The sequence below is a fragment of the Coregonus clupeaformis genome, chromosome 13 (assembly GCF_020615455.1).
Source record: "Coregonus clupeaformis isolate EN_2021a chromosome 13, ASM2061545v1, whole genome shotgun sequence".
Taxonomy (NCBI): domain Eukaryota; kingdom Metazoa; phylum Chordata; class Actinopteri; order Salmoniformes; family Salmonidae; genus Coregonus; species Coregonus clupeaformis.
The window spans coordinates 42,503,274-42,526,820 of record NC_059204.1 but is presented as its reverse complement, the minus strand read 5'-3'; the positions used below and the strand labels follow the sequence as shown (position 1 = coordinate 42,526,820).

Genomic DNA, 23,547 nt, shown 5'->3' with positions numbered 1-23,547 from the left:
TGCCACAGGCTGCAGAGGCCTTGTCTGTTTGATCTCCATCCTCTCTGGGGTATACTCCCTCCCTCCCTAACTCTCTTCTCCTGTGTTTCGTTCTCTCTATACCTCCTGTGTATCACTCTCTCTATATACATCCAACTCGTCCCCTCTCCCCTGGGGTCAGCTGCAGCAGTTAAGGCCCACAGCTATGAGAGCTGGGTGGTGGGCTTCGTAATGGAGTCACATACATCACATGCCCTGGCTGAGGATGGGATTATCAACTGCACACACACATACACACAAAGACAGAAACACACTCATTATGAGAGCAAACCATGCGCTGTGATCATGGACAGCAACATGAAAATGGTGTGTAAAAGCAAACCGTCCAAGTAACAAACAAATAGGACTGATTTTGACTACCCCGACCCCACCCAATCCCTCACACTTGTGATGCCCTCCTCCCACTCCCCCTCTAGGTCCTGTCCATAGTGAGTGGACAGAGGGGGGTTTAGTTCAAACTGCTGCAATCTGCAGAAAGCACCCCTGTGTAAGCACTGTGCTGGCCAGAGTCTGGCTGCCAGTAGCACCCTGATATCCTGCACTCAGCTCTTTCCCTTTGTCACGGTGGATTGTGGATGGGCCCTCTGGTAAAAAGGGGGGACCAGGTAGGGGCGGAACAGGAGCAGGAATGGAATGGAGGGGCTCTGGGGGGATGGGACGCTCTATTGAACACTGGTAAAATGCTCTGATTTGTTTCAGTCTATAGCACGTAGAGAGAGAGAGAAACACAGAGAGTGACAGCGAGACGAAGAGGGAGACAAAAAAAGCTTGGAGGTAGAACAGTATGGGTGTCCAAGGTGGGTTGGTGGGCCATTCCCAAGTTCCCAAGGCAGAGATACAGACAGTTTGTTAAACATAATTTGCCACACACACACACAAATACACTCCCCTATTCCCGCTTCAGATAGATGAGTGGACTGGGTCACTCTCTCTGCCTCAGTGTCAGAACTGTTAATGTGAAGGGAGTCCAGATGGTAAATGTCTAGCCCTGAGGCCTTCCCCTCCTGCCACCCCGTCCTCTAAAGCCTGGACAGACTGGTAGATTTTACTCTCCACCACCCCCTGTCAGATCTCAGCCCCCTGTCCAGCACGAAACACACACCAACAGACAACCGTTTGAGCCACCTCTCATCTCCTAATCACTGCACTACAAGGCTCATAGAATGGAGAAAGGTGGGACAGACACACAGACATACAGAGTGCACAGGGGCACAGTGACCAACATAGCAACACACAAGGACAATAGAGAGGAGTTTGATTATTGTTTTGTTTATACCATTTTGGCTACACTGACACACACACATACATCTGTAATGTAGGTGTGCTCTGCCTCCTACTAGAGCCAGTAGGTATGCTCGCACTAGAATGTGTTCCTAGCCTATTTGTCAAAAACATAGTTGTAACATTTCTTATACTTTTCACTGTATAAATGGAGCAAGTTCTGGCCCTCTCTGTCTGCAGTCATTTTAAGACTATACCATAAAGGATGCTCATGTTCTTAGCTAAATACAGTGACTATCCTCCCTCATCCTGCACACAGGCCCCTGTGTGATTTTTAATTTTTTATGTGATTGTTTCCCTGTGCAAATAAACTCATCTGAAAAAATATGATTTCCTCATTCAGTTTTATTGAAATGCATAGGCCTCGGAGGGCAACAGGTTGATGTTTAGGCTACTGTACATTCACACGCTATTGGGGTGTGTGCAGCTATAATAGGACTATATTGATCAGTTGCTATTTCTATGGAGGATGGAAGGATAGATAAATAGCCTATGGTCCGATTAAAAAATATGTATATCGATTTGCCAGGAGGATCATATCGATGTAGACGCGTCAGAATGACACGTTTTGGGATAGTTCCAACATGTGATTCACATAAGTCATTTGATCAATTTAGTCACTGGTATAGGCCTACCTCACTCACTACACACAATATTCATCGCCCCTGTAAAAAAACAACGTTTCTCAGTTCACATTTGCAGAAAGGATACCGTGTATGCATGAGGCCCACAAAGGAGGCCAATATTTCGACTAATAAATGGAAATTGTTGGGTTGGAATCAGGCTGGAATTATGAACGAGGGACAGCACCACTCTGGGGGCTTTGCGTGTCTCCGCGGTATGAATGTGATTGACTGAGCTCCCCCCCGCCCCCGTATCATTCATTCTTTCTTTCTCCCTGTTGAACGAACGGAATTAGGGGACGACCGTCGGATGTTAACTAGGAGGACTAGGAAACTGCGGACATTTCTCTGATGCTAACTTATAAACGATTTTGTATATCCTTTGCGAGTAGCCTACCACCATTGCTTTACCTTTATTCTGTCAAATGTAGAGGACTGCTTATGTTTCGTATCACGCCGTGCTGCACAAGCAGCGTGAAAAGATCTGATTCAAGGATGCGGATTTAACAGAAATTCGCTGCCAACTGGGATTTTAAACATTGCATTGAATTAAGTCACAAATGCCAGTAACCAGAGACTCTATTTATGCTAGTTTTATATTTTATCTGTGACGCGGTAAAAATATCGAGAGCCACCCACCAACGAAGATAAACCACGAGAACTGGTAAGCGTGCTTTTTTCCCCTCCAACACAGCATCACCTCCGCCAACCAGAGCCAGCTAGTTAGCAAACGTGGGTTAATCCTAATATTCAGGTAAAGGCGTTATTGGGGTACCCTTTATTGTCCTTTTTTAAAATCGGCCATTATTTAAAAATATATGATCCATACAGTAATAAAACATTGGCTCTCAACTTGGCTAGTAAGGTATATTCTATTGGCTACCTCGCCATGCTGTGTTGCCTTTGTTTGAGTCGATGTTCGCCAGTTAGCTAGCTTGATAGCGCCCCTCATCTTCTCTGTCTGCCAGCCATCCAACCTGACCATATTGTCCAACCAGGCGCTGTGTCACTATATCTGACGTCCCGCTGAACATGACATTAGCGTTGGGCAAGGTATCTCGCTCGCAATAGATTGTGTATGCATACCTGACTTTCAAATTCATACACGATGCTTATATTAAGCATCTTCATCAAATGTTTGTTTGAACACCTTTGTAAATATTCTGCTGTGCTGGGCGAGCTTCATTGGAGTTTTGATATGTCATTTTAGCTATGGGTAAACCTGGCTGTTGCGCTGTCTCATGATGAGACTAAGGAAACAACAAAATAATTATTCTCTGGGGGCACGCAGGTAGCCATCATCATCTGCTGCTCGCTCACCATTACAGCGTTGTTTGCCTGTGGATATAAACTATAAACAACGTCATCATTTTCAAGATAGCTGGCCTGCTTGTTAAGATCATACCTGTAATGCATAGCTAGCGAAGTGGTTTATTGATGTCCATCTCCTTCAAGTGTTTTTTTTCTTCCTGGACAGAGCATGTGTGGCCTGTATGAGGAGCATCAGTTTAGATAGAAGCATGCAAACACCACATTTTATATGATTTAGTAGGAAACTAAACCTGTGTTTTGTCAGCTAAGGTTTAGTCATCATTTGAGGTATGATTATGACCAGTGGCGACCGTCATTCAGGGCAGGTGGGGCAGAGCCCTACCTGTTTTTCTAAAAATAAATGTGTGTGTATATACAGTACCAGTCAAAAGTTTGGACACACCTACTCATTGAAGGGTTTTTCTTTATTTTTACTATTTTCTACATTATAGAATAATAGTGAAGACATCAAAACTATGAAATAACACATATGGAATCATGTAGTAACCAAAAAAGTGTTAAACAAATCACATTTTATTTTATATTTGAGATTGTTCAAAGTAGTAACCCTTTGCCTTGATGACAGCTTTGCACACTCTTGGCATTCTCTCAACCAGCTTCACCTAGAATGCTTTTCCAACAGTCTTGAAGGAGTTCCCACATATGCTGAGCACTTGTTGGCTGCTTTTCCTTCACTCTGCGGTCATCCCAAATAATCTCAATTGGGTTGAGGTCGGGTGATTGTGGAGGTCAGGTCATCTGATGCAGCACTCCATCACTCTCCTTCTTGGTCAAATAGCGCTTACACAGCCTGGAGGTGTGTTGGGTCATTGTCCTGTTGAAAAACAAATGATAGTCCCACTAAGCGCAAACCAGATGGGATGGCGTATCTCTGCAGAATGCTGTGGTAGCCATGCTGGTTAAGTGTGCCTTGAATTCTACACTGCGTCTGACAAAGACACAGTGGTTGGAATCAAAAATCTCAAATTTGGACTCATCAGACCAAAGGACATATTTCCACCGGTCTAATGTCCATTGCTCGTGTTTCTTGGCCCAAGCAAGTCTCTTCTTCTTATTGGTGTCCTTTAGTAGTGGTTTCATTGCAGCAATTCGACCATGAAGGCCTGATTCACGCAGTCTCCTCTGAACAGTTGATGTTGAGATGTGTCTGTTACTTGAACTGTGAAGCATTTATTTGGGCTGCAATTTCTGAGGCTGGTAACTCTAATGAACTTATCCTCTGCAGCAGAGGTAACTCTGGGTCTTCCTTTCCTGTGGCGGTCCTCATGAGAGCCAGTTTCAACATTGCGCTTGATGGTTTTTGCGACTGCACTTGAATAAACGTTCAAAGTTCTTGAAACTTTCCGGATTGACTGACCTTCATGTCTTAAAGTAATGATGGACTGTCGGTTCTCTTTTCTTATTTGAGCTGTTCTTGCCATAATATGGACTTTGTCTTTTACCAAATAGGGCTATCTTCTGCATACCATCCCTTCCTTGTCACAACACAACTGATTGGTTCAAACGCATTAAGATGGAAAGAAATTCCACAAATTAACTTTTAAAAAGGCACACCTGTTAATTGAAATGCATTCCAGGTGACTATCTCATGAAGCTGGTTAAGAGAATGCCAAGAGTGTGCAAAGCTGTTATCAAGGTAAAGAGTGGCCATTTTGAAGAATCTCAAATATAAAATATATGTTGATTTGTTTAACACTTTTTTGATTACTACATGATTCCATATGTATTATTTGATAGTTTATATCTTCACTATTATTCTACAATTTAAAAATAAAGAAAAACCCTTGAATGAGTAGGTGTGTCCAAACTTTTGACTGGTAGTGTGTGTGTGTATGTATATATGTATGTATGTGTGTGTATGTATATATGTATGTATGTGTGTGTATATATATATATACACACACACAGGGTCCCTGCTCATCTTTCTTTTGGTGTTTTTCAGAGTCAGTAGAAAGGCCTCTTTAGTGTCCTAAGTTTTCATAACTGTGACCTTAATTGCCTACCGTCTGTAAGCTGTTAGTGTCTTAACGACCGTTCCACAGGTGCATGTTCATTAATTGTTTATGGTTCATTGAACAAGCATGGGAATCAGTGTTTAAACCCTTTACAATGAAGATCTGTGAAGTTATTTGGCTTTTTACTCATTATCTTTGAAAGACAGGGTCCTGAAAAAGGGACGTTTCTTTTTTTTTCTGAGTTTAGAATGTTGTTGGGTCTGTAACCATGTTTGCCACCCATGTAATTCCAGTTGATATTGCGAGGGTTGTTTTGTTTGCGCACTGCGCGGTCTGTGTATCGGTAAAGGTCTATTGTCTAGAAAAGTGGATCCCCGTGATTTTATTTTCCTTCCTTTTTAGACCACATCAGATTAATAAAATACGTCAAATGGTAGGCTAACTGCGTGTGTTTGTGTGGTGACTTCAAGAAGAGTAAAGTTAAATTCAGCAAGATGTTGAGGTGTTATCTGAACTAACGTCTATCTGAATTTCTGTCAGTGTCCATTTTGAAAGTGAAGTCCATTCTGAATTAAGGCTTACCTCGTCGCAGCTCGTTTGCTTGCACTAGCTTATACTTAGAGCTCCGTGTTAATGATATAAGAACAAACATTATGAATCTACTGAACATAAATGTAATAATGTTTGTGTATGGTTCAAACAAATGTATGCACTCACTAACTGTAAATCGCTCTGGATAAGAGCTTCTGCTAAATGACTAAAATGTACAAATGTAAAATGTTCAAAAGTCAACTCATGTCGGCAGTCATTATTATTGAAGGATGCGGTTTTTATCGAGTTACACAAATCCACAAGGAGTCAGTAGAAGCCATATTTATTTAAGCAAGTCAGCCATATCAGCTATGGTTTTTAAAAAGACAGAAATGAGGCTGAATTAATTGTTTCACTGCCAGATGAGGCTCCACTGATAGCCAGGTGTAGCAGTGGTAAGGATTCACTCCATGGTGCTGAAAAAAAAGCTCCGCTGTCGGGACAGCTTTATGTTGGCCCTAACAGTTTGTGGGCACCGTTTGCCACCGTTATTGTTAAATTAATTTCTTGTTTAGTGTTGTGTAGTGTAGTGGCTTTGCTGGCATGCAGCTAAAAAAATGTTACGTTTTCCCCACCAAGATTTACATGCTAAAATCGCCACTGATTATGACCGAATGACCAGTTACCGAGAACCTTTATGGGCCAAACACAAAAACGACCCTATCGCAAAGCTGTCTTATGTCTTTCTTTGAAATTCTATAATTTATCTTCAAAACCTTACTCTTGGGCTCCCCCAGCCTAGACAGACTCATTTATTTTCCACTGTAACATTTTTATGAGTACAGTATTGTGAGATCTAGATGGATGTAGTACAGCCATTGGTGTATTGGCTTGTTAATGAACATGATTTGTGAAATTAAATGTTTACATGGTGCATCAGCCTAATTGCCAATGTTTATTTTATTTGCATGTTTGAATGTATTACCATCTTGGACGTAGGCTATTAGTCATGCTGTTGGGAACCTGTTTATCCTTTACATGTAAATGCTGTTGAGAGAAGTATTGACTACTTCAGATCTATGGATAGACTATTGGACGGATTAGCGAGTGTCCTCAGTTGTTGTCTACCCTAGGTGGATGAGGAACGGATGGAGGCTGGGGAATGCGATCGTGGGCCCCCCATAGCGCTGATGCTCAAAATCCCTTCCATACAAGCTTGTTTCAACTCCTGTCACTCACAGGATCATTGTGCTGCAATCAACCATGTCAGTTAAGCTAAGCCATGCCAATATAACTACCAGTATTATTGTTCTTATCAGATGTGCAGGTCTTGATGCAACATTCCTCTTTTAAACCTAAAGTACAGACTTTAGTCTGCTGTTGAGATAAAAGGCATATAGCCTTCAGGTTTTTACCTTTCTGTTTCTGCCTATTCTTTTTTGTGTGGTTGTATCAACTCGAGCACCTCTTCATATTTCAGTATTGCTCTCAGCCTCTTCAGCAGGATTCATTTGATCTGCCCAATGAAGATTCATGTTATGACATCTCAATATTCACACTTGTTTTTTTTTGTTTAAGGTTGAATATGAAAGTGCCAATGTGTTGTCGTTAGTCCACACAGCTAATTGAAACACATTGATGAGATGGACCAAAATTAATGCCATGATCTACCTGCCGGCTTAGGCTACTTGAGGACAGTGATTTCCTCCTTGTTTGGGTTTTGTATGGAGTGTTTGAATTGCTGGGCTGTTTTTATAGTGCTTCAATAAATTGTCCTATGGGCAATTCCACGTTAACGGACTCAGGTTTTTCACTTAAAATGTATGCCAATCAAAAACCATTGATTTCAAAGTGTAACAAACCATACAACTATACACAAGGACTACTTTTAACTCAGGGCTCTACAGTGGCAACATTTAACTCGCAATAGCGCCTAAATATGTTGCTGTTCGACCTGGATTTTTAATTTAGAAGCACCAGTATGCCTAGGAAAAGTAAGGATTCTAGCTTTAATACCTCAAATATTGTCTTTGTTATTTTGTGTAGGCCTACATTTTTCAAATTAAGCACACGTGCTCCTTGTAAAAAAAGGTAAGCGTAGAGCCCTGTAACAATTTACACTGTAGTGGAACAGGTTGAGATCTTCAAGTTCCTTGGTGTCCACATCACCAACGAACTATCATGGTCCAAACACACCAAGACAGTCGTGAAGAGGGCACGACAAAGCCTATTCCCCCTCAGGAGACTGAAAAGATTTGGCATGGGTCCTCAGATCCTCAAAATGTTATACAGCTGGACCATCGAGAGCATCCTGACTGGTTGCATCACCGCCTGGTATGGCAACTGCTCGGCCTCTGACCGCAAGGCACTACAGAGGGTAGTGCGTACGGCCCAGTACATCACTGGGGCCAAGCTTCCTGCCATCCAGGACCTCTATACCAGGCGGTGTCAGAGGAAGGCCCTCAAAATTGTCAAAGACTCCAGCCACCCTAGTCATAGACTTCTCTCTGCTACCGCACGGCAAGCGGTACCGGAGCGCCAAGTCTAGGTCCAAAAGGCTTCTCAACAGCTTCTACCCCCAAGCCATAAGACTCCTGAACAGCTAATCATGGCTACCCGGACTATTTGCACCCCCACCCCATCTTTTTACGCTGCTGCTACTCTGTTAATTATTTATGCATAGTCACTTTAACTCTACCCACGTGTACATATTACCTCAACTACCTCAACTAGCCGGTGCCCCTGCGCATTGACTCTGCACCGGAACCCCTCCTGTATGTAGCCTCCCTACTGTTACTTTATTTTACTTCTGCTCTTTTTTTCTCAACACTTTTTTTGTTTGTTTTATTTTACTTTTTTATTAAGAAATAAATGCATTGTTGGTTAAGGGCTGTAAGTAAGCATTTCACGGTAATGTCTACACCTGTTGTATTCGGCGCATGTGGCAAATAAAAATGTATTTGATTTGAAATATACCGATGCAAACCTTGATAACTGAATTTCGGTAAAATCTTCCTCAGTTTATGTGACCACGTTTTCCAAAAACTCTATCTGCTCCGAATTAAGATTCACCGATTTGGCTGAAATAATGGGGTGTCCGCTATGACATGACACCTTAAATTTGGAAAAAATCTATTTTGCAGTGTTTTCCACAAGTACGTAGAATAGCCAGCCAAACAGAAAAGGTAGCAAGCCAGGCGAATGCACTCTATTTTGGTGGATTCTGATACATTCTAATGCCTTGATTCCATCTGAAATACACAGCGAAATTGTTGTGGTATTATCTAGAAAGACATGACTTTACAATTTAAATGACTGAACATTTAGGAATTCAGTGTATTGTTAGTTATTTTGGATATCGTCTAGGCCTATATTATCTGGGCCCGATCCATAAAGCATCTCAGTTTAGGAGTGCTGGACTAGGATCAGGTCCACATCTGTCCATATAAGCGTATTCATTATGATCAAAAAATTTAACTGATCCTAGATCAGCACTTCTACTCTGAAACACTTTGGAAATGGGCCCAGGACTATTTTCTAAGGAACCTTTTACATTTAACCTCTCTTCTCTTGAGATTAAAGTCTTATTTACAGTTTTACTGCACGATATGAATTGCCACTGTTTGTTGTTCAAAATTTTTATTTTATTAAAACAGAAACATGAAGTAAATAGCCCACATTATCATGGAAAATAAGTCTTAAGTATTTTCTTTCTGATTTTACATAGCCCAAATTAATTAAGTATTGTTAGGTAGGCCCTGTAAAATCCGTATTTTTGTTTTGCCTGATTCAGTTTTGTTCTTTCCCAAATTCATTAAAAAAAAAAAAGTTTTCACTCTCAATCACTTTATTTTAAATAGTAAAGAAACAAAATAGGATGTTTTAAGTCCACAACCATTCTTAAACCACGTCAGGAGACCACATGAGGTCTGGGAAAAATCTGAGAAATGTTCCTTTTGGGGTGTAATTACCATTTAATTCAAGTGTGCACCTAGCAAGAGGCTGTTGTTAAGCTGTTTATTTGTAGCGCACGTGTGATGGTAGAGTTTGCAAAACAAATACCCACTGGATTAATGAAAATAATCATATCATTCTGCCAGGTAAGCATAGGCTACTTTTGTAGTTAGTATTTAATTGAGAAGGTTTTTGGGAAAGACTATCCATCTACCAGAAGACTGTTTTCATTAGCATCCTCACTAATGGCTACACAAAGTGGTAGACGTGCCCACCATACACACAGAAGGGGGCATTCTCATTGCTTCTTCGGAAAGTTGCAGGAACTACGAATCACTGATTCATTCTGTTCATGTCTTATGATAAACTTGAGCAAAATAATTACATTAATGTAAAAAATAATAATACGTTTAGTTGATTCCCTAAGGTCAATACATTTTTGAATATTGTTGAATTCCGTTTTAATGCCTGGATTTCGTGAAGGCCCTAATGATCATATTTGGACCAGAATGAGGCTCTCCACAATCTTCATAGAATGTTTTCCTAAGTTATCTGCAGATAATCGCCAAAAGCCTAAGCCTACCAGTGACATATGCAAATTAGGTAGCCAAATGAACGTCTCTCTCAACGATTCGGTAGTCTACACTGACTGACGAGTCACTCACTTTAGCGTCACTGTCAGGCAAACCCCGACATGCGAAACCATGGACATACATTACATGCTCTCTCTCCCTCCTCTGTGTAAAGAAATTTGACTGCAACCAACCACAGCGCACAAATTTTACCGGGAGGCGGGACAGACGGCAGACTGCCTTACCCTGTCATCACTCGCTTTGTGACAGACAGGTGCCTATGCTATCAATAGATCTCTAGAAGATGCATATTGTTCATTCTAGCGGAAGGGGGCTCGACGGACTAGAGAATTGAAACTTTTAAGTTAAAAGTAACATAGTTAATATTAAGTGGAAAAATTAGCCGGCTAAAAATGAGTCTGTAACCGGCTGATTGAACTACAGCCAATTCTATTGCAGAAATTCTGTTACCGATTTTTCTGAAATTCTGTTAGATTTGATAACAGAATTTCGAGTTTTAATCACTTAGGGAATTCCGACCCAAGTTAAGCAAGTGTAAATTGAACGTAAACCACTAATTCCTTTTAATATACAGTGTTAAATAACACTATGTGAGAACAATATTTTTGGGAGAATCTGTTGCAGCTCAAGTCGACTACAAAATTCACAATGCAATGCTCTCTCTATGGGCGGGCTGGCTGGCTAGCTAGCAAACGTAGCTACACACAATAATACCAAAGACAATATCAGCATGTAACGTAGCTAGTTAGCAGTAAACTCACCTAAACAAACTGCACTATCAATTTAGGAGTCTAAAATCTCCCCATCTTCAATCTGCAGATCGATTTGCCTCAGAGTGGAGTCATTCGCAGATATACTTTTGAGGAGATAGGAAACGTTGCCCGTGCCATGTCAATGGGCCGTGCGGTGCATTCTGGGCAATTCTGGGACAAGGAGCGCTCTCCTTCAAGGAGTGAATGGAAGTCTATTGGGCGCTAGCTCAAAACCCAATATTAGCACGAATTTCGTCAACAAGTAGTACAACATTTACAAATATTTTCTAAGATGTGAGATAGCAAGTTCATTCATTATCTATAGTATCTTATATCTTTGGAATCGTGACATTACGCACTTTCCTCGACATATACACTGACTTTGAGAAAGGATTGTGTGACGCAGCATGACGACGTGAACGCGATTGGTCGACAGTCTGCTGGGTGTGGCTTTATACATGCATTCATTTATTTGATTCCTATCTCTATTTGGATGTTGTTTTTTTACCCACTTTTTCCTCCCAATTTCAATTACGATCTTGTCTCATCGCTGCAACTCCCCAACGGGCTCGGGAGAGGCGAAGATCGAGTCATGCGTCCTCCGAAACATGACCCGCCAAACCGCGCTCCTTAACACCCACCCACTTAACCCGGAAGCCAGCTGCACCAATGTGACGGAGGGAACACCGTTCAACTGGCGACCGAAGTCAGCCTGCAGGCGCCCGGCCCGCCACAAGGAGTCGCTAGAGCGCTAAAGCCCCCCGGCCAAACCCTCCCCTAACCCGGACAACGCTGGATCAATTGTGCGCCGCCCTATGGGACTCCCGGTCACGGCCGGTTGTGACACAGCCTGTCGGCTCCAAGTGAAACATCTTTATTTTTTCCGATAGAAATAACACCATTCTCCATGCGCTGTAATTTACAAATCGATAAGAGCTAGGTTTTAATTATATACCTGGAGTCTTCACTATATTTTTTTACAATTTGTATGGTGTCAAATATTAGCCACTCGGTAGCCACCGTCAGTTACTGGATACCTACATACACTGAGTGTACACTGAGTGCTCTTTCCATGACATAGACTGACCAGGTGAAAGCTATAATCCCTTATTGATGTCACTTGTTAAAACAACTTAATGTATGGGTATGGTAGTAGGTGCCAGGCGCACCGGTTTGTGTCAAGAACTGCAACGCTGCTGGGTTTTTCATGCTCAACAGTTTCCTGTGTTTATCAAGAATGGTCCAGTACCCAAAGGACATCCAGTCAACTTGACACAACTGTGGGAAGCATTGGAGTCAACATGGGCCAGCATCCCTGTGGAACAATTTCGACACCTTGTAGAGTCCATGCCCTGACGAATTGAAGCTGTTCTGAGGGCAAAAGGGGGTGTGCAACTCAATATTAGGAAGGTTTTCTTAATGTTTTGTACACATTTACCACATTGCCATCTATTTTGTGAAGTGCACCAGTCCATCCTGCAGCAAACACCCCCACAGCATGATGCTGCCACCCCCGTGCTTCACAGTTGGGATTGTGTTCTTTGGCTTGCAATTTCCCCCTCTTTCCTCCAAACATAACTATGGTCATTATGGCCAAACAGTTCTATTTTTGTTTCACCAGACCAGAGGACATTTCTCCAAAAAGTACGATCTTTGTCCCCATGTGCAGTTGCAAACCGTAGTCTGTCTTTTTTATGGCGGTTTTGGAGCAGTGGCTTCTTCCTTGCTGAGCGGCCTTTCAGGTAATGTCGATATAGGACTTGTTTTACTGTGGATATAGATACTGTTGTATCTGTTTCCTCCAGCATCTTCACAAGGTCTTTGCTGTTGTTCTGGGATTGATTTGCACTTTTCGCACAAAAGTACGTTCATCTCTAGGAGACAGAACGCGTATCCTTCCTGAGCGGTATGACGGCTGCGTGGTCCCATGGTGTTTATACTTGCGTACTATTGTTTGTACAGATGAACGTGGTACCTTCAGGCGTTTGGAAATTGCTCCCAAGGATGAACCAGACTTGTGGAGGTCTTGGCTGATTTTATTTTTTATTTTTACATGATGTCAAGAAAAGAGGCACGGAGTTTGAAGGTAGGCCTTGAAATACATCCACAGGTACACCTCCAATTGACTCAAATTATGTCAATTAGCCTATCAGAAGCTTCTAAAGCCATGACATCATTTTCTGGAATTTTCCAAGCTGTTTAAAGGCACAGTCAACTTAGTGTATGTAAACTTCTGACCCACTGGAATTGTGATACAGTGAATTATAAGTGAAATAATCTATCTGTAATCAATTGTTGGAAAAATTACTTGTGTCATGCACAAAGTAGATGTCCTAACCGACTTGCCAAAACTATAGTTTGTTAACAAGAAATTTGTTGTGGTTGAAAAACGAGTTTTAATGACTCCAACCTCAGTGTATGTAAACTTCCGACTTCAACTGTATTTGAGATTCCAAACTTTTGACTGGTACTGTATCACTGTCACTGACTTTAGTGTTAGTTTCATTACATTTTGTATCATTCCATTACATCGTTAGTTTACGTTTCTGTCCTTTGTCACGTTCGTGTGGTTGTTCCTGAGGATCGTTAGCAATAGTGGATCATGTTAGTCTAACGTATTGGGACATGTAGCCTATTTGAATCATTATGGAACGCAGACCATACGTAGCAGTTTAAACCTCGAGCCTGGTGCACGTTCACGACGACTGGACCGTTGTCATCACAGTTCCATGATTAGTAAGGATTATTAGGGAAGATTTATAGGACTACTGTTCAACCCCTATTGTACACTTTTCTCATCTTCCAATATTTCATGGATTGAAGAATTGAATATGGCAACTTCCAGGATGAATCAAACCACTGTATTTTTGATTTACCAATATATTTTGTGCGTAAAGGCGCTCCAAACCTGTTTTTTATTATTATTCATAAATACTTTTCTAACCCAAAATAATATACAAGATCAGATTATTTCAAAAACTACCAATTGGTGCTGAAAAGGAGACGAATATGCATGTATTTACATAGCTTTCTTTCACTGATCCCTAATATTCTGAACCATCTCTCTATATATTCTAGTGTCTCTCAAATTCTAACCAAATTGAAAGGGATGGCCTCAGATAAATGTACTGAAAACCATATTGAATGAAAACTCCAAGAGAAAATCTGTTAGTCAGCAAGTGGGAGGGTTTTCAGCGGTTGAATTAAATGTATTCAGCACGCGCAATGGAACCACGCCTGCAAAGCCCGTTATGCACCTGCATAAGGTAAGTCTGAATATCAACTACTGAGATGTGCATAGGAAAGGCTAACATAGGAAATGTACACCTTTCCTAAGTCTGAATCGGGCCCTTAATAATTAATAAACAAAATTGATATCAGGAAAAACACTAATTGATAGGTTACCTTTTACTTGTTACTTTTTCCAACTTTCATTATCTTGTCTCAAGAGGGTGAGAAATTAGGATATATCTTAAAGATATGTCGGTTTTTGGTAACCGAATTTAAAGGCACAAGGCAATGTTTCTTAAACTTACAGGAGGCAGAAAAAATTATCCTAAACTCAAACGTATTAGTTGGCATGGGTCTTTACTTCAACATTATAGTGTTTTGTATTTCTAATAGCCTACCTTAAGAGTTTTTCATGTAGATGTTTTCTAAAACCCCTTTTCCATCTGTTTGACAATAAATCAAAGCCTTTGCTTATTCCTAATTTTTAAGATGGAAAATGTTATTTAAAAAATGTGACACCCAACTTGACATGATCCTATGAACTTCACATGTAGGTGCTTATGGGACCTTTTACATGGAAATGACCCTATACTACTTGTCTATGCGACATGATGCTCATTGACCAAGACCCTTGGTACCTACTGTAGCCACTTGGCTGTTCCATGGTCTATCATAGAGAAGCCTATGTTTGGTCTCATTATAGGCTGTGAGTGAGATCCTCCTTTCTTTAATTAGTAGTGCTGAAACACAACTTCTCTTGAAGGCTGCTCCTGTAGGGGAGGTAGCAGGGATGGGCTGTTATTATAGCAACTCAGTGTTTAGCTTGGCTGTAGTGGGAAATGCAGTTTGCTTTGTTTTTGAGAAGGTGGTAAGTTTGTGTCCCCCACATCATCCGTCCAGGTATCCAAGGCAGCCAGGAGTTTTTCCACCCAGGATAGAGGGGGTGGGGGATCGGGGTTTAGTTTTTTGCAAGTTGTGGACACATCCGTTTGCCCTCACGCCTCCTCTGGCATTGTGTCCCACGTTTGAACAAGTGTTCCTTATTTTTCCCTGTGGAGTTGATGCTGGGCTTGTGGAATTCTTCCTAAATCCCCCCCAGGTTTACTGCTGCTTAGAGAATGGCCTTCACACAAGTCCGCCAGAGCTCCTTTTGAGTCATCTCAAGTAAAGAAGCAACAATCTGTCCAACTGATCGGCTGTCCATCCATTGCCTTAAATGGAGAAGGGCCTGAGGTTCAGAGGTGGTACATGTTGTATCCAGAGCTTAGGCTGGGAATGATTGACTGTAGGGAAATCTGCTGAATGAACCCATATTGGGATCTGTGATGTTCTCAGTGACCTTGATTAGGCTGAAGGTCTGTTGCCCAAAGGGAGAGCCGACCCTGACCTTCCTCCTACGCCTCATGATCCAGGCCCCGTGGGTCGCATTTGGGCTGCAGGTCACAAGAGTGCAATGGAGCACATTGGATGTCTCACTTCTGCCAATTTGGCTAAATTACACATTCAAACCGAGCACAATAAAAGGAGGAGAATGGAGAGGATGAAAGTAACTGAGCTCTTAGCTTCACACTAAACTTGACTCTTGTATTGGAATGTAGCCTAGATGGAGATAACACACAGAAGTTTCCCTTATTCCTAGCCAGTAAAGCCATAATTAACCTATTGCACAGTCATGCCATTTCTGTTACCCAGTCGTGGTCTAAAGTTTTGAGAATGACACAAATACTAATTTTCACAAAGTCTGCTGCCTCCAGTTTTGATGATGGCAATTTGCATATACTCCAGAATGTCATGAAGAATGATCAGATGAATTGCGAAGTCCTTCTTTGCCATGAAAATGAACTTCATCCCCAAAAAAACATTTCAGGCCTGCCACAAAAGGACCAGCTGCCATCATGTCAGTGATTCTCTCGTTAACACAGGTGAGAGTGTTGACGAGGATAAGGCTGGAGATCACTCTGTCATGCTGATTGAGTTAGAATAACAGGCTGGAAGGTTTAAAAGGAGGGTGGTGCATGAAATCATTGTTCTTCCTCTGTTAACCATGGTTACCTGCAAGGAAACACGTGCCGTCATCATTGCTTTGCACAAAAAGAGCTTCACAGGCAAGGATATTGCTGCTAGTAAGATTGCACCTAAATCAACCATTTATCGGATCATCAAGAACTTCAAGGAGAGAGGTTCAATTGTTGGGAAGAAGGCTTCAGGGCGCCCAAGAAAGTCCAGCAAGTGCCAGGACCGTCTCCTAAAGTTGATTCAGCTGCGGGATCGGGGCACCACCAGTGCAGAGCTTGCTCAGGAATGGCAGCAGGCAGGTGTGAGTGCGTCTGCACGCACAGTGAGGCGAATACTTTTGGAGGATGGCCTGGTGTCAAAAAGGGCAGCAAAGAAGCCACTTCTCTCCAGGAAAAACATCAGGGACAGACTGATATTCTGCAAAAGGTACAGGGATTGGACTGCTGAGGACTGAGGTAAAGTCATTTTCTCTGATGAATCCCCTTTCCGATTGTTTGGGGCATCCTGAAAACACCTTGTCCGGAGAAGACAAGGTGAGCGCTACCATCAGTCCTGTGTCATGCCAACAGTAAAGCATCCTGAGACCATTCATGTGTGGGGTTGCTTCTCAGCCAAGGGAGTGGGCTCACTCACAATTTTGCCTAAGAACACAGCCATGAATAAAGAATGGTACCAACACATCCTCCGAGAGCAACTTCTCCCAATTGTCCAATAACAGTTTGGTGACGACCAATGCCTTTTCCAGCATGATGGAGCACCTTGCCATAAGGCAAAAGTGATAACTAAGTGGCTCGGGAACAAAACATCGACATTTTGGGTCCATGGCCAGGAAACTCCCCAGACCTTAATCCCGTTGAGAACTTGTGGTCGATCCTCAAGAGGCGGGTGGACAAACAAAAACCCACCACTTCTGACAAACTCCAAGCATTGATTATACAAGAATGGGCTGCCATCAGTCAGGATGTGGCCCAGAAGTTAATTGACAGCATGCCAGGGCGGATTGCAGAGGTCTTGAAAAAGAAGGGTCAACACTGCAAAAATCTTTGCATAAACTTAATGTAATTGTCAATAAAAGCCTTTTACACTTATGGAATGCTTGTAATTATACTTCAGTATACCATAGTAACATCTGACAAAAATATCTCATAACACTGAAGCAGCGAACTTTGTGAAGACCAATACTTGTCATTCTCAAACTTTTGACCACGACTGTAGAGTAATGAAACCTAGCTTTAGTGTAGTGTTCTTATTGATTGTCCATTGTGGAGAAATGGCTTGAGGGATTATCTATGTATAGCCAGGCCCGTCCTGTACAATATTGATTTGCTCCGGTCTCTGGGCATTTAAAAAATTGCAGTTGATGTTCTGTGGCTGTAGCCGTCATGGTCTTTCACATTTGTGACTCGTTTCAGGAAACTAGGCGTAAGTCGCAGATCACTACTTCACAGGTGCGCCATTTGAACGTAAACTTTTTAAAATCTGAATGCGTTTTTTGGCAGAAATGCCTTCTGGAACATGTGAACTTTCATGTGCCTTAATAACAAACTTGTATGCCATCTGTAAATACGAATAAAATGGTTAAATTACGAGCCTAGTTGGTTTAGCCACGGAAAAAAACGGCAGCCTTCCCGCTAGCCATGATTGGCTGAGATAATGAGTAGGCTGGACATGCCGAGATATGAGTTTGGATTGGTCTGCCATGTAGTGCGGTTCTGTCTATAACATGAGCTGGTCAGTATGTATAGGTAATCCTTTCTAACGTAGCTTTTTTGAAAGATATCACGTAGGAGAACTGCATAAGTGTTGCTCTCCACTTTCTGGAGGACCGAGTTTTGAATTCAATGGAATTAGAGGATGATAGCTAAGGAGATGGAGGAAATTCTGGCGTTTGATTGCAAATATGCAGACGGAGTCGAAAAGAGAACACACAGAAGGCTGTTGTATTAAACACCTGTCTCTGGATTACATCTTCAAACTAAGGGCAACCATGGCATCCGTGACAGAGAGGGAGAAGCGTCCATCCATGTATACGGGTAAGATAGTCTAGCTAGCTACATTTTCAGATATTACACGTTTCTAATTTTGTCAGTCGTTTTCATTTCAAATTAGTGTACTGTTAGCTAGCTAGCTAACGTTAGCTGGCTGGCTAGCTAGCTAACGTTACGTGTATGATCTGTGTAGTAATATTCTTCGTATCTCAGAGCCATTTGCATTGCTAGTTATAGCCTAATGTTAGCTAGCTAACATTGAACCTGGTTGGTTAGCTATCTGCAGATTCATGCAGGGTAGTAACGTTATGAGTTGGGATTATGGTTCATTGTTTAGCTAGCTACATGTCTGAACAAAAGACTCCACTATGCAAGTAACTATTTCAATAGAATGTTTATGATGTCACTGTGACAACTGGTGGTCCTCTGTAGCTCAGCTGGTAGAGCACGGCGCTTGTAACGCCAAGGTAGTGGGTTCGATCCCCGGGACCACCCATACACAAAAAAATTTATGCACGCATGACTGTAAGTCGCTTTGGATAAAAGCGTCTGCTAAATGGCATATTATTATTATTATTATTATTATTATTATTATTATTATAACTGTTGATAGACATAGCTGGTAAATTCGCTCTGGCTATCTACTCCGATTTCAGAGCACTCTCGTCTAAGTGTGCCAGAGCGCAGAATAACTGACAAATTTACGAACGCTCAACACCCATTGAATATGGCTGGTGTCAGTAAACGTTGGCAAAAAAGCGTAATTAAATTGTTGCCAGCAGCACAGTTGCAGTCACCAACGCTCTGGATAACATAAAAACAGCCTAACCAGCTCTGCTAGGGCGAGTAAAATGGTCAGAGTGAGCTGTTCTCTCATTTGTGTCTGGAAATAGCTAGCAAGCTAGCCAATGTTAGCCAGTTAGCTTGGGTGCTTGACTACTGCTGTTAGGTCAGAACGCTCGCATCAATCCTACTCCTCGGCCAGAGCGTCCAGTGTGCGCTCTGAGCGCTTCGAGAGCGAAATGCTCTGAATTTACGAACGGACAATCTGACAACACTCTGAGTTTACGAATGCCCAGAGCACACTCTGGCACTCCAGATTAAATTGGTCACACCCGTAGTATAAACCAGCCTTTAGTCTTGAAATATTTGGTTGTTTAGTACATAGCCTCACATGTGAATCCTTAAAGAGATGGGTGGGGCTAAAGCTTAAGAGGGTGTGAACGATGCTGAATGGGTGTAGACAAAGAAGAGCTCTCCAGTAGGTACCAAAACAGGGGCCATTTTCTCAAAAGTGAGGTTACAAGTTTATCAACTTTCAAAGCAGAATTACTTTCCGATTGTGCCTCAACTGTAGTGTATGATATACCAGTTTCTAGCTCCGAGTCTCTACTTTCATCCAATGTAAAAAAAAACACAATTTGAAATGTTGCTACATAAGACCGAATACATGCTGGTCTGTCACATTTTTGCTAAAAGGTGTTCCATTCTAAACAAAATTACTTTGAGCTAGCCACGAATGCGAGAATAGGCCTAAACTGACGAGTCTCTGGTGTCTCACATTACATGTATGCCTATAAGAATCTGTCTTTAGTGAGTCTGTGTGTGTGAAACTATGTCTGTCTGTGAGTGTTCCACTAGATTAAGCATGTAGTAGATTGTTCCTGTAGAGGTTTGTGTGGGTGTTTTTATATGGATAAAGGCCTTGAGCGCCTGGTAGCGTGTTCCGCGGGTGAATACATGACGTGGGTGAGAGCAGCAACGGCATGATGAGTGTTGTTGTATGAGTGAATCAATCTGGCTAATGAGAGTGGGTTTGAATGGCCACTGATGGGGAAAACGAAACAGATGTTTGATGGAGAGATGTGTGGGTGGTAGAGGTGTTGAAGTGATGTAGAGAAATATTAGAGTATGTCATGTAGAGGGCTATCTCTCTGGAGGACCCCGTGTTGGTGTTGGGAGCATGCCGGGTTTGGGGGGGGGGGCGAGGGGTTTGGGGGGGCGAGCCAGCCCTGGGCGCTGGAGTGTTTGATGAATACGACGCTACAGGCTGACAAAGGGCCGCCGCTGTTCTATTCACCAGGGCATTCAGGGCTGGATCAGCGCCTCTGTGAGTGACCCTCTGATACATGTGTGTCTCTGGCCACCTAATTTCTGCAAACAGGAAAGGCGCAAGCTGTTGGCCCCTTGCTCTGCTGACTCCTCCATTGTGTCGGGCCACTGGCGGGACGGGCTTTGTGCTGGGCTTTTTAGGGATCTCACCCCTACTCCTGTCCTGCCCCATCTGAGCTTGACAGACAGTAGGACATGGCGCCAGAGAGGTGTTACCCCCCCAGGAGAGGATGTCAGCTGGTGTGAAGTGGTTAGAGTGATTAGCATTCCTGATTGTTAGCATATAGCCCTACAACTCAACTCTGGATCTCGAAGACAGTTTCACTGCATTTTTTCATTGTGCCCCTCTAATCAGGGACTGATTTAGACCTGGGACACCAGGGGAGTGCAATTAATTATCAGGTAGAACAGAAAACCAGCAGGCTCCGGACCTCATAGGGTAAGAATTGAATACCCCTGGCATATAGTCATAGAGAAATAAATCATCCAGTGCTGTGGGGGGTTTGTCTGGGCGGTCATGCAGCCTCCATCCTTATTTTCCACAGTTCAACTCTGGGACTGGCAGAACAAAATGATTTGATCAGCAGTGTGTGTGGGTCCTATAAGACTATATTCTCTGTCTGACAAAGCGAGCTTAAGTATTGTTGTGGTGGGTGGTGTTGTGGGATCTGATGCATGGCCAGGCTTATAGCCCCGGTCTGTCTGTCTGGGTGAGGGAGTGAAGTGTGGCCCCATCCCCCTGGCTTAGGGTGGCGCGTGTGCTCGTCTGGCATGTTGTGCGCTGGGGTAATTCCCTCCTGGCGAGTGTGCTGGGCTCCATTTCTCCCTCTCCCTTATTAACTGGTACAGTGAAAAACAGACCAGCTAGAGAAGAGGAAAGCAGGTCAGGCAGGGGAGGAGGGGAGAATGGAGAGTGAGAAAGAGGGGTGGTGGTGATGCTTCCTGTGATGCTGCTTGCTCTGTCCTGCTTTCCCTCATTCTTCCGAGCTCCCATCGTTCTCCTGAAAGTGATGCCCTCTCCGCGGCTCGTCCTCGTGTCTGGCTGGACAGTTTTGGTGCCCTGTGCAGAATATCCACCAACACTAGTCTTCCATATCGCGACAAATTGCCTGAATTGATGCGATAATGATAAATACAACCATACGTTTATAACATTAATGTGCACAAGTATTTTTACTACTATTAATTTGATGATTGTAACCATCAATTGTCCCATTAACAATCACCCATATTAGCAAACTTATTTCATTTCAAACATCACATTTCTCTAGTATAGGCTACTTATCGTAATGAGCGATATCAGCAAAATGCCTGCGACAAGTGATCAGTATGGTCGGTGTCGATAATCTTCGGTTTATCGTCCCAGCTCTACCTTCCTCCAATTCTAGAACGAATAGCCTGTCCTAGATCTAGCTAGTAGCTAATGTAAGAGAACAGTTGTTGTTCTGTCACTTCCTCTTTGCATCATCATAGCATTCCAAAATAGTATCCTTTCCTTCTAACTGTTAAAGCAGGGTTTTTAATTTGGGGATGACCTTGCTGGCAGCAGAGCAGGATGAGAGGTTTGGGAAGCGTTCCTCCCTAATTTCGTGCTTCAGTTGCACTTCTCCACTCAGATGAAATATATTTGCTCTAGTCATAGGATCACCAGACAGCGCTCTGACCTGATGTGTAGGCTACTTTTCTCAGGGAATTTCCTCTGGTGTAGTTGTTCTCCAGTAGAAAGTTAACTTCAAGCAAAACATTAGGAAATGTAGCTGGCTACATTTTTTAAAATGATAAATATTCTAAATATGATTTTATTTTAAGCTAATTTACTTGTGTGGCTGCTAGCCAAATAGTGTTGCCCTTCTGTCTGATGAAAATGATTTTCTGTCGAATGTGTTGCACTAATGTATTTTGTGTGAAGAAAACTATAGTTGCACGCCCCTTATCTCTTGAAGCAAAAAAAAACCCACTGACTTTCAATATAAAACGCAGGTGAAATGGTTTAAAACGCAGATTTTGATGGTCTGCGTTTTGAAAATGCTGATTTCTTAAAGCCAACGCGACCCCTGCATTTGGGGTCACATTACAAAAGGATTTTAGAATAGAACGCTAATGTCTCTATCATAAGTTGAATGCACCAATTTGTAAGTCGCTCTGGATAAGAGCGTCTGCTAAATGATGTAAATGTAAATGAGGTCTCCCTAAAGTAACCAAGACGTCATGTTAATCTGTAGTGACCTGGAGACACACTGATCCTTTGTGATCCCTCACTCACTCTCTCTTTCACTCACACACCCTTGAGACAAAAGCCTGGTTGACAGTTTTTCATGGTGATGAATGGCGTGTATAGGAAGAGAGCTCTACAGCGCTCAGTATCTAGGCACTCCACCATTTTAGCACCCCATTCTAGCTGTGACATCTTGTTGGTTTGATTATGACCACCACACTTTCTGTTTTGTTTTCCCTTTGTCTCTGTTAAAGAGTCACAAGGCGATTATCCAGGACAACCGTGACACATTTAGTAAATCATCCATTGTGGCTTTTTGGGGTTGAGGGTCATAGGTTTGTCCCTTAAGTCCACTGCAGCAGCTCAGCAGACGTAAACATGCTCTGGCAACATAATGGCTGTCAATGACGGGGAGAGGAGAGGGGGGCCAGGGGAGGGGGGCAATAAAGCTGAACTGATTACGACAGGGTCGGCTGCACTGCAGGGAGGGGATTCACCCAAATCCTCTATACATTAGAGCTGTACAACCTATATTAAGGGTGATAAGGGAGGTCGTAGCCCTTTACACCCATTTACGGGTTGAAAATGGCAGAGTTGGACACTGATAAGCGCCTAAATTGGAACGCAGTGGCTGTACAGTAATGTGCTATACATGACGTCAGAGCTCAGCGTCTCCGCTTCCCAACTCTGTATGGGTTTTGACTGACACCCGTTCTGAAGTTGAGCACCGTGCGACGAGAAGTTGCCCCCATCCCTCCCACTAATTTAGCAAATGTTTTGTTGTCTGAGTGAGGGAAATGCTATTCATTACAAGGACTCTAATAAATACTGCTTTGACGTCATACAAGCAAGTCAAACACCTGTGAGTCCAATGTTGCACTTCACATTTACATATCATAAAACTAATGTAATATACAGTGTCAAG

At 42.6% G+C, this 23,547-nt stretch overlaps 1 protein-coding gene across 4 annotated transcripts in view; it reads left to right on the top strand.

Annotated features, from left to right (window-relative positions):
• The first annotated feature begins 2,222 nt into the window (after positions 1–2,222).
• LOC121579513 (spectrin beta chain, non-erythrocytic 1) overlaps positions 2,223–23,547 on the top strand; it is a 97,167-nt gene continuing 75,842 nt past the window's right edge. For all 4 annotated transcript variants that reach the window (XM_041894145.2, XM_041894143.2, XM_041894142.2 and 1 more), the window contains exon 1: positions 2,223–2,607. The gene's annotated coding sequence lies outside the window, so the exon portion shown is untranslated. The remainder of the gene's footprint in view (positions 2,608–23,547) is intronic.